The 10,768-nt window shown below is 46.2% G+C and overlaps 1 pseudogene; it reads left to right on the top strand.

The window, feature by feature from the left end:
* Positions 1 to 264: 264 nt before the first annotated feature.
* LOC111725089 lies at positions 265 to 418 on the top strand (annotated as a pseudogene).
* Positions 419 to 10,768: the final 10,350 nt, after the last annotated feature.

Raw genomic sequence — 10,768 nt, 5'->3', positions numbered from 1 at the left:
GATGCCAGCAGAGAAAGAATCCAACCTGAGCCTCTTGCCAATGAGGGTGGTGAGGAGAACAGGCTTAGAACCTTCTTCCTGTGGCATATCCCAAGCTGACCCAGTCATCATCTACTTCAGTAGGTGCCCAGTCCTTTTGACCATATAATTCTGTTCACAGAAAATCTGTGACATATGTCCCAATATGTGTATTTTATTTATAAATAATTTATATGTACTATCATACTAATAAATTGTGTACATTATTGAAAATATAGAAAAATAATACTTATCTGGAGGGGGGGAAAATACCATGATCACTAAGATGGTTTTCCCAGGGCACAGGTCATACATTTCACCCTGGGAGTGCTGACCTCTGCTGTTTCCAATTTGGGGAAACCCAACTGGTAGTGGGGAACTGTGCTTACACTCTCCCCTATTTAAAAAAATACAGAAAACTTGGCATTTTTAAAGGATGAAAGACAAAAAAATAGAAGATTGTAATGCCTCCCCAAATACTGATGGGCCAGTCTTAGAGACCACTGATTTACTTAAAGAGTATGAGTGACACATTTCTAAGCTTATTAAATGAGCAAATCTTCCTATGTTTGCAAATTCAACACCAACCAGTCCTCCTGGTTAATGTTAAGATTAGTTGCTATCTTAAAATTAGTTTGAACTTGAGCTGACCCTGAAGCTGGGATGGAGAGGGTGGCTGAGCTAGCCATGTCGGCTGCCAACAGATTCCATACACCTCAACCCTGCATGGTGACTTTGCCCATGCTGTTCCTTCTATAGGGAGGCCCCACTACCATCCTTCACACCTTAAGCACTCTGCTCTTCTTTAGGATTTCTTCCCTACATTCCAAGCAGTCAAGTTTCACACCTCTAAATTTCCACCACCTAGCATAAATACAGTAAAATCCTCACTTACTGTGACTTTGAGAGAAATGATATATAACAAAATTAATTCTTTTTCCTTTTTTTTTATAACAAAACAATAATATCATTTGAAGACCTGCTGTACTAAAATTGTAGTTTCCAAGAACCTATTGATGACATTCAGGGAGGACTTACCATAGCTCCGTTCTGATGTTTACTGTGCTACACTGGGACAATTTGCTTAGCTCTCTGCCTCCCTCCCTGGATTGTAGAACTCCTACAGGGTAGGCCATTGCTTTACCCATCTTTGTATCCTCAGCTACCAGCATATGCAGACATCCCACCCACATCCTCTCAGTAATTATCATTCTGGCATCTTGAGGCCACTTGGGTTTGTGTATGGGACAAGCCAGAAGTGCCAAGGAGTTGACACCCCTTCCCTAGGATTCCCCAACCAATGGCTACAGGATTTGGTGGCTAATATCCCAGCTTCTTTAATTTCTGGGGGGGTCACTTGGAGGCAAGTGGTCTACACAGTCTTGCAGGAGTCCCCAGTGTGATGACTGGGGGCAGATGACTACTGAGCCCACAGTAGTCATCTGCTCAACAGTACACATGGCATTTTCATCCTTCCCTTTCCTGCCTCACTTCTCTACCCTTCTACTGGGGTTTCATGGGATCATCTCCCAAATAAACTACTAATACTCAAATCTTTATTTCAAGGGAAACCAGCCAAAGACATTGACACATAGTAGGTGCTCAATACATTTGAATTAATAAGGATGTATTGAGCAACTTCTATCCCAGCCGTTGAGGAATCCAGGCAGCAAAAGCTCACTGGGCTAGAGCAGCAGCAGAAGATTCCTGAAGAGGTGGATTGAGTTGGGCTATTCAGGATGGGCAGGACAGGAATGGAAATGGAATTCCCAGCAGAGGGAAGGACATGAGCACCAGTAGGGAGGCTAGCATGAAAGCACCTATCCGGAGGGCAATGAGGAAGTGCTGAGTGACACAGCTTATCCCTGCCCCAGAGGGTTTTCCCTTTTCCATGCCTAGTTCCCCGGGTTCCTCTTTCCCTGAGTTCCAAGCCCTGGCAGCTAGACTTGAGTCTTGACACTTTGGAGAAAAGGCTTCTTAGAAATTCTGGGTCCCCACCCTTTGGAGCAATCCTCTTTAAGATCTTTCTCAAGATAGGCAAAGGGATTAGGCTGACTTCTGGGAAGGCCATGCCTCCACTTGCCCCCTCTCCTCATGACTGGAGAAGAGAGGGAGGAAGAAGGAAGGAGCCGGTGATTCACTTGGTCCCTCTGCTGATCCTTAGGTGCAACTAAAATCAGATGAGAGACAAATCTAAGCATGCCAAGTTGGTGCATCCTCGTCCACCCTTGCCTCTGGGGTCCTGCATGAGCTGGCAGCCATCCAGACTGGTGGTGGCAGCAGCAGCAGCAACATCCATCCTGGGCACTCATGCTCAGCCTGAGAGGGTGTGTGGGCCTGTTCTGGAGCTGCAGGCCAAACTCTCATCCCTTCTAATAGGACTACTGGCAGAGAGCTCATATAGGGCTGGTCTAGGAGCCCAGATACCATAAGCCCAGCCAGGCTTTGCTGTTTGCTAGTTGAGAGAACTTGAGTGAGTCCTTTACCTTACCTGTGACTCAGTTTCCCCCTGCTGTACAATGAAGGAACTGGATACTATCTAAAGTTCCTTCAGCTCTGGAGTTTGATGTTCTAAGTCTGAGAATCTGCTTTCTGCAGAGCTTTTGGGATGCTGACCACAGGTCTTAAACTAAGCTGCTCTGGGGTCCCAGGCTGCAGCCAGGGTGCTGTTGACTTCAGGCTGGAGACAGACCTTAGACGTCAAAAGTCCTCAACACACACATACACACACATATACACACACACTCACTCTTGAACATTACCATGCCTATAACAAATTGTAATAACAATTCACAGAGAAGGAGATCCAGCATTTAAAAACACAGGCAGTTTCCTAGGGAACAGGATCCTTCCAGGCCTAAGCTATGCCAGGCCCACATTGTTAGGGTCAGATTGCCTTTGGCCTCTCCTGAGAGAAATGACTCTCAGGAAAGAGAATGGGGATTGTATGGAGCAAGAATGGGTGCATATTGAACAAATCATGTTAAATTAATCTCTTCTCCTTCACTGGGGTCTCTGGTCCTAAGGGACACCATGGATGCTGTGATTCCAGTGAGAACAAAAGGGGTTTAAGCATCTATTCATTCCTTAGAGCAGCAGTTCTCAACCTGTGGGTTGTGACCCCTTTGTAACAATGAAAATACATCTTGCATATCTGACATTTACATTACGATTCATAACAGTAACAAAATTACAGTTATGAAGTAGCTACAAAAATAATTTTATGGTTGGGGGCCACCACAACATGAGGAACTATATGAAAGGGTCGTGGCATTCGGCGGCATTAGGAAGGTTGAGAACCACTGCCTTAGAGCTTCCAATCTTGTGATTCTTCCATCCCATAGGAAACCAGCCTGAAAGACTGACATGGTTTTTAGTGGAGGAAGTTAGACCTCAGGGAAAACTTCCCCACTGATATGAGACCTCAGGGAACTGGCAATGTCCCAGCAGATCACTCTAAGCTGGTGCACATACCTTACCCATCCATAGGCAAGAAGAAGATGATGTGTCTTTGGATTTAGAGATGACTTGGGTGGTTGCTACAGTTAGAGTCTCTCCCTTGCCAGTAGTCCACTGATTAAGTCAAATAAGGTCATGGGCCCTGCCCCAACAGCAGGCCTTAGGAAATCCTTCATTCCTCAAGAGAATGCTGCATTCCTTACTCCCTAGCCAGATACCCTGTATATAAATGCATGTTCAATTTAGAACTATACTAAGATACAATTTTTCACCTATCAGATTGGCAAAAATCCAAAAAAAAATTGATAGCATACTTTGTTGGCCAAGCTGTGGGGAAATAATCATTCTCATACATTGCTGGTGGAAGTTTAACTGTTACAATCTCAGTGGAGAACAATTTGGCAATGTGAACAATCCCAGGCCTGGGAACTGATGCTACAACACACCTAGTACGTGCGAAATGACGCATGTACAAGATTAGTTACCACAGCATTGTTTGTAAAAAGTTAAAGATGGAAATGATCTAACTCAAGAGAGACCCAGTTTAATAAACGACAGATCAGTCACACAATGGAATACTATGCAGCTTTTAAAAAGCATCAGGACATTCTTTTCGTACCATTAGTGAAAGTCCTCCAAGACAAAGAGCAGGCTGAAAAGTTACAATACAGAACCATGTGCAACAGGGGTACACTGCTGGTAGCATACTTTGTTGTATCTTAGTATATTTCTTCTTAGGGCATACGTTTATGTACAGGGTATCTGGCTAAGGTATATATAAACTCATGTCCAAGTTAGAACTATACTACCTTTTGTGGAGACAAGGGAGGAAATAAGAAAATATATTCCTTTTTTTTCTTTAAAAAACAGAAATTTAAAATCCTTCCCTCCAGGAGACAGGTAAAAGACTCAAGAACCCTGAGAGGAATTTGCTCTGCCCACTTGTCCAGCTTTGAATGAGCAAATGATGTAACGGGTGAAAGTAAAGAGCTCTGGATACTGTCAAGGACAAGGGAAAGGCATTGCTAAATCCTCTCTGGAATTAATTCTGTAGCGTCTTCTCACTTCCAAGCTAACCTCGGGAAATAAGTTTAAACATGCTGCCCCTGGCCGCATTAGAACCAATTGTCCTGGCCAATCAGGAAAAAGCAGGGGTGGGACTTACTATGCAAATGAGGCATCAGTCAGGTAAGAGCAAATTACTCCTGGGTCCCCCCTTTCAAAGGAAAGAAAAAAAGCCTGTATTCTGGTGGTCAGTACACTGTTCACACTGCAAGTAATGATTTGGTTTCGGCAAGAAACATCAAACTGCAGTGTATGCCCTCCATTGCAACATATTAGTTGTTTTCTCTGTACTCAAACTGCAAATTTACTTTCATTTTTGAGTTGTATATAAGGTGAAAATGAAAGTATGTTTGCATCTATCTAAGTAAATCTAATTGTAAGGTAATACTGAGATTCCTGGAGGATTTTTTTTCCCCTTTAAATGAGGTCCTGGACATTTTTCATGGGTAAGATAAATCTGTTTGATTACAAGTTTCTCCAGGGCCTGAGAAGAGTCATATTTCTTTCTGTAACACTGTAGGTACTCAGGAAATAATTACCTAATTTAAGTAGGAATCTGGGAATGAAGTTGGTGTGGTCCTCCCCACTCTCCTATTGACTGCTGCTGGCAAGAAGTTAGGGGCTTCATCCTGGGAGAGCAGGGGAGGGAGCCTGCATCCTCCAGACACTCACCTGACTACACATCCTCTTCCCTCCTGAGGGCTCCCATTTCCTGCCTGGGAATGGAGGTGGGGTGGTGGTGGTGGCAGACCAGGGTAGACCACTGCTGATGTTGGGCGTGTTCCCCTAAGTCAATGGAAGCACGTTCCTGAGATAGGGGTGCGATGGCCGGAATGCAAGGGGCCAGAGGCAGTGATGGGCTGTGCCAGCCCAAGAGCTGAGCAAATATTGACCCTCATCAGGGCAGTCTCTTGAAAACCCTCCACAGAATGCCTCTCGCTGTTCCCCTATCTCCAGCCACCCTCATGGTGGGGTGCCTCCAGCTGAGTGGGGTGAAGGGGCTGGGGGATTCTGACTCTGCCTCTAGGGTCCAGGGCAAAAATTTAGGCCCAGAGTCCCTGGGTGGGGGACACTATGGAATCTTGCTGCTCCTGGAGTGGGCTTCGAGACCCTTCCAGGCCTGGGTCTCACTGTTCTCTGGGCATTCCCCCTGGGCTGTGATGTGGCCCTCAACTGGAGTTAGGCTGTCCTTAAAATGCCCCATGGAGGCCCTTGCCCAGCTCATTCATTAAAAAGAAACTCACTAAAGCCCATCAACAACTGCATTGCAATCAACTGCCCTCTTAATTACTGAAAATGCTAATGATAAGTAACATTATTAAGAGCCTCCTGTGTGTTGAGTACTGTACATGCATTTACCCATTTAATTCTCACAATCACCTTAGAAAATAGGTATTATGTGTATCCCTATTTTATAAAAGTAGAAACCAAGGGGCTCAGCACCTGTGGCTCAAGTGGCTAAGGCACCAGCCACATACTCCTGAGCTGTTGGGTTCAAATCCCTGGGCCCGCCAAACAACAATGACGGCTGCAAACAAAAAATAGCCCAGCATTGTGGCTGGCATCTGTAGTCCCAGCTACTTGGCAGGCAGAGGCAGGAGAATCGCTTGGGCCCAGGAGTTGGAGGTTGTTGTGAGCTGTGATGACATGGCATTCTACCTAGGGTGACAGCTTGAGGCTCTGTCTCAAAAAAAAAAAAGTAGAAACCAAGGCACAGTGAGAGCAAAAATGACAAATAGAAAAAATATATATTTCAAATCTCTTGTGGCTTTCAGTCTGTGGATACAGAAATGTGGAGATGGGAAATTTGGAGATAAAGAAATATGAGAAGTCTGGGTGCTGGTCTCCTTTTACAGACGGGACACAGAAGCCCCTGACGGGGAATGACTTTCGCAAGGTCATTCCAGGCTCCAGAGCAAGGGTCCTGGACAAAGGTGCCACTGACTAACTGACATTCCTAAGGAGCTGACCCTTGGAGTTGCCTGAGGTCTCAACTCCAAGAATCCTAAATGCTCTGTTTCCTTTTCCTGCAGGCCTGCTACTCTGTGCAAACAGCCCCAGCCAAACTCTGCCTCCACTTTGTTGGCTATCTTTCTCCTTTCCCACATTGCTCACCGTAACCCTGACATTTTCCTGCATTGACCCAGCAAATTGCTTTCTAGGTCCCATCACTGGGGCTTTTCCTGTGGTTTCTCCAGTATGTTTGGGCAAACCTCTCTGGGCCTCAGTTTCCCCACTTGGTCGATGAGGGGACTAGACTGGATAATCCTCAAGATCCCACCCTATCTAGCTCTGAGATGCTGAGAATCTCAGATTCTGTCCCTTGAACTCTGCCTAGAGAGGCTGCTTGTCTCCACTGGGCCCCTACTCAGATCCTGCAGGCAGCCAGGGTCTCCCTCTCATCTTCATAGCTAAGCTGGGAGGAGTGGAGGTGAAGAATGGAGATGAGAAGCCCAAAGGGTGGGGGAGCATAGATAGGAGATCTAAGAAGGGTTCTGTTCATTGCCATCCTCCTGTCTCCTAACCAGGTTTTATCACTTCATTCCACACACTGTTCTAGCCCCCAAGGCCTGGACCAGACCCCTAGGACTCCTAGGACCCCTCCTCTGCCACAGGGATAGAAAGAGGGAATGCAAGTTGGGGTTGGGGGGTAGCAAGCACACTCCTTTCCTGGGAGAGGGCACCAGCAGCCCCCTGGCCATCCCTCAAAGGCACTGAGGGGCCCTGGCTGGAGCCTTGTCTGGGCCCCTCCATCTCTACTGAGAGCCCTCTGCTTAAAGGGCTGCTGCCCCTCCCCAGCAGCCCTTGCCTTCCCAGTTCAATAACCTTGGGATCACCAAGAAGAATAGGAGGCCTCACACTCATCCCTCTCCTTGTCTCTAAGTAGACTCCCTGAACATCATTTCCAAACAGGGAGAAGCCTCTGGGCTCTCCCTCAGCCTCACTGCCCATGCACTGCTTAGGCAAAGGGCACCCCAGCCCAGGCCTCAGTCAAAGTGGCAGGTACAGAGTGTCTTGGGAATTATCAAGGAAACACAGGTCTCCCTGTTCCTTTAGGGTGTGCATTCCCTGGCTTCAAAAGAAGCTGGAGGCAAGGAAGGACACGTAGATACCTTCTGGGGACCAGGCACAAGCATTCAGAGAAAGCAATCAAGTGAACAGGCTAAGAACCAAGAAGGTTTCCTGGGGTAAGAGCGGGGAACCAGAACCAGGGGGGAAGTGGGAGCTTCGGAACATAGAGACAATCCCACCATTAATTTCACCTGGCCCTGAGAAGCTGGGCTTGGGAAGTCTCTGAGAATAGGGCTATATCCCCCTCAGAATGGGGCTATATTCCCTTCATGCTAGGGGCTATCTGATAGAAGAAAATCGTCCCCCTCATCAGACTGGAATTTGGGAGCCAAGGATAGAAGTTAAAGAAGACCAATCCCAAGCCATGACCAGAATGAACTCATATTTTCTTTTGTCATTTAAATTGATTGTCTTTATGGAAAATAACCCCCCCATACACATTCTGGACAGCAAATAAATTTCAAGTTTATTTACTCTGAGAAACATATCTATTTACTAGGGGAAAAAATGAACAGTTAAACTTTCATCTCACTTGTTTTCAAAATTAGATAATGCATACACATAGTTCAAATGTCAAGGTAATAAACCTTGAGAATTCTCACTCCCAATACTTCCCCCATCCACTCTGTCATATGTAATCACTTACATTAGTTTCTTATGTATCTTTCCAGTGTTTGTGCAAATGCAAATAAACATTCTTACCTTCTCCTCCCTCAAGGAACTCTGAAACATCCCAGCAGGAGCCCAGATTTGGACCTGAGTTGCAATGCTGACCCCTTTGACACTTAGGGCCCTCTCCTGGCTAGGGGTGACTACCACAACCCTGTGGCTCAGTAAGTGCTTATTGGTTTGAGTCTATTTTAAAGAATGGATCATCTAAACTCAATCTGCTTGCTATGCCCTTAAATTTGGCTGAACTGTGCTTGTGGACAAGTGGATTTGTAGAGAAGAGCTCTTCAAGTGAAGAGGGTGGGTTGTGAGGAGGAGACTCTGAGAAGTGGGGTGAGGCCATTGCAAATGTAGGAGCAAGTGGCACTTCTGAGGTCTGTAGTCCTGAGAATCTCCCAGCAAGGCATCCTGGTCCTGGGAACAAAAGTCATGCCCATGTTCCCCTGGCAGCTCAGCCCCTGCAGCCTCAGAGGCCAGTTTAGAGCCCTATCTAAGGTACACAGCATTATCTCCATTCCTCCCTGCTGGGGGAGCCCAGGCCTCCTGGAGGGCCTGGCTCCCACTGCTTCGTTAATATTTACCACAGCTGGACAGCAGCAGAACACACAGGCGCGGGCTGCCTTCCCACACAGAGACATACACACAGCAGATCACCTCTGTGGGTCCCTGTGAGCCCCTTCTAACAGCCAGGTGGACACTGGTGGCACAGATTAATGGCAGTAAGTACCTGTAAACCCACTGGCTCCTTCAAGCACAGGGAGGGACAGTGAGACAGATAACCAACCAAGACCTCCCAATCCAACTCCATGAAATGTGGCTGGTCCGAATCAAGACATGCTTGCTCTAAGTGTAGAATGCACGCCAGATTGTGAAGCCTTGGCACAAAAAATAATGTAAATTCTCTCAGCAAATGTTCACATATCAATTACCAGTAGCAATGGTAATATTTGGGGTTGATTAGATTAAATGCACAAGTCTATAAAATATATTATTAACGTTAAGTTCACCTGCTCATTTTACTTTTTTTACTTCGACTCCTAAAAATTTTAAATCACAGAAATGGTTCACTTTATAGTTCTGTGTAACAGCACTGGCCCAAACTGTTACAGGAAATACATCTTGAGGCTGTACCCTTTCCTTCTGCCTGACCCAGAATAGTTACAGTGTGTGCTCCAGCCCATAGCCTGTCCCACTGCCTGCCATTAATCAGACTGAGAGCCTTTGAGACCAGCAGCCAGATCTCCTCTCCTAATTTTCCTGGAGTGCCCAGACGCTTGGGAGGGGGAAGGGGTGGCATTGTAGGTAGCAGGCCATCCATGCCCATTGCCAAGTCAGTGACAGGGTAGCCCAGGGAAGGCCAAGCCCTCTGCTCTGTGGCCCATTTAAACCTGTGTTGAGTGATGATCAGATGAGAAGTTGCTCGTTTCATTCAAGTGATCTTAAGAGGAGGCATCGGTCCTCCAATACTTAAGATTCAGGAATCCAGCAAGGTATAAAACACACCTGGGTCAGAGATGGCTTAGAATACTCACAAATTCCCAAATTTCATGGAGAATCCCTAAGTAAATGTAGGAAGGTCATGGCACAAAATCTATCTCCTCCCAGCTTCCACCCACTCAGCCCCATTTCACTATTTTTAGACACACAGACCATACTGGCCCTTCTTCTCTAGGAGAACTCTTCTTACAGTGGAAGATCCCCCAAGTCCATTCATTTCCAAGCTTGACATTCTAGTTCTTTACCCATTTCTCATGAAACCTCTTTTTCCATTCCTTACTGCCCTGTGTGTTCCTTAAATAGACTCTTTTGTGGCTCCCGCCTTCCTCTCTCCCAGCTGAACCCAGTTCCCCTCCTATGGACTTACTACTGCTGAGCCAGGCAGGTCATTCACCTCCCTTATTCTGGATATGATATGTCCATTAACCCAGCCTATAATTGCCTTGCTCTTTGGATTGCTACACATCACTGCTGACATGCAGGGAGTTGTAAACAAGTCTCCAGGTCTTTTGTACTAAGACTTCTCCTCCCTCCTACTTACGCAGTTGGGATCCCAATGCAGGGAAAATGCCATTTTGTACTACAGTATCCATCATGGCCACCTGTCATGGTTCTTCTGGGTCCAGATTCTCTCACTGATGATTCACTTTTCCTCCCAGGGGTATTAGCATAATATCTAGGCCCTCATCCAAATCATTATTTTTTGTGGGTCAGGCTCTCACCCCTGACACTGGTCTGGTCAGGGTCCTAGTCCTACAGCCAGTCCTCAGTACTATCACACTTGGCCTCTCAGCTCCATTGATCACAGTTGGTCACCCTCTTCCTCTTAGTGAAGTTTTTTTTTTTTTTTCCCAAGTCATCACACTCTCTTGGCTTTCCTCCTACCTCCCTAACCACTCCCAATTTTTTTTAATGTTGGAATGCCCCATGGCTAGTCCTTGAACCCGTTCTCTTCCTGACCTTCATTCACTCCCTTAATGAAAACACA

This window comes from Otolemur garnettii, unplaced genomic scaffold, assembly GCF_000181295.1.
Source record: "Otolemur garnettii isolate 467f Iridium unplaced genomic scaffold, OtoGar3 scaffold00031, whole genome shotgun sequence".
Taxonomy (NCBI): domain Eukaryota; kingdom Metazoa; phylum Chordata; class Mammalia; order Primates; family Galagidae; genus Otolemur; species Otolemur garnettii.
The sequence above is the reverse complement of the archived record's forward strand: the minus strand, read 5'-3'. Positions and strand labels throughout refer to the sequence as shown.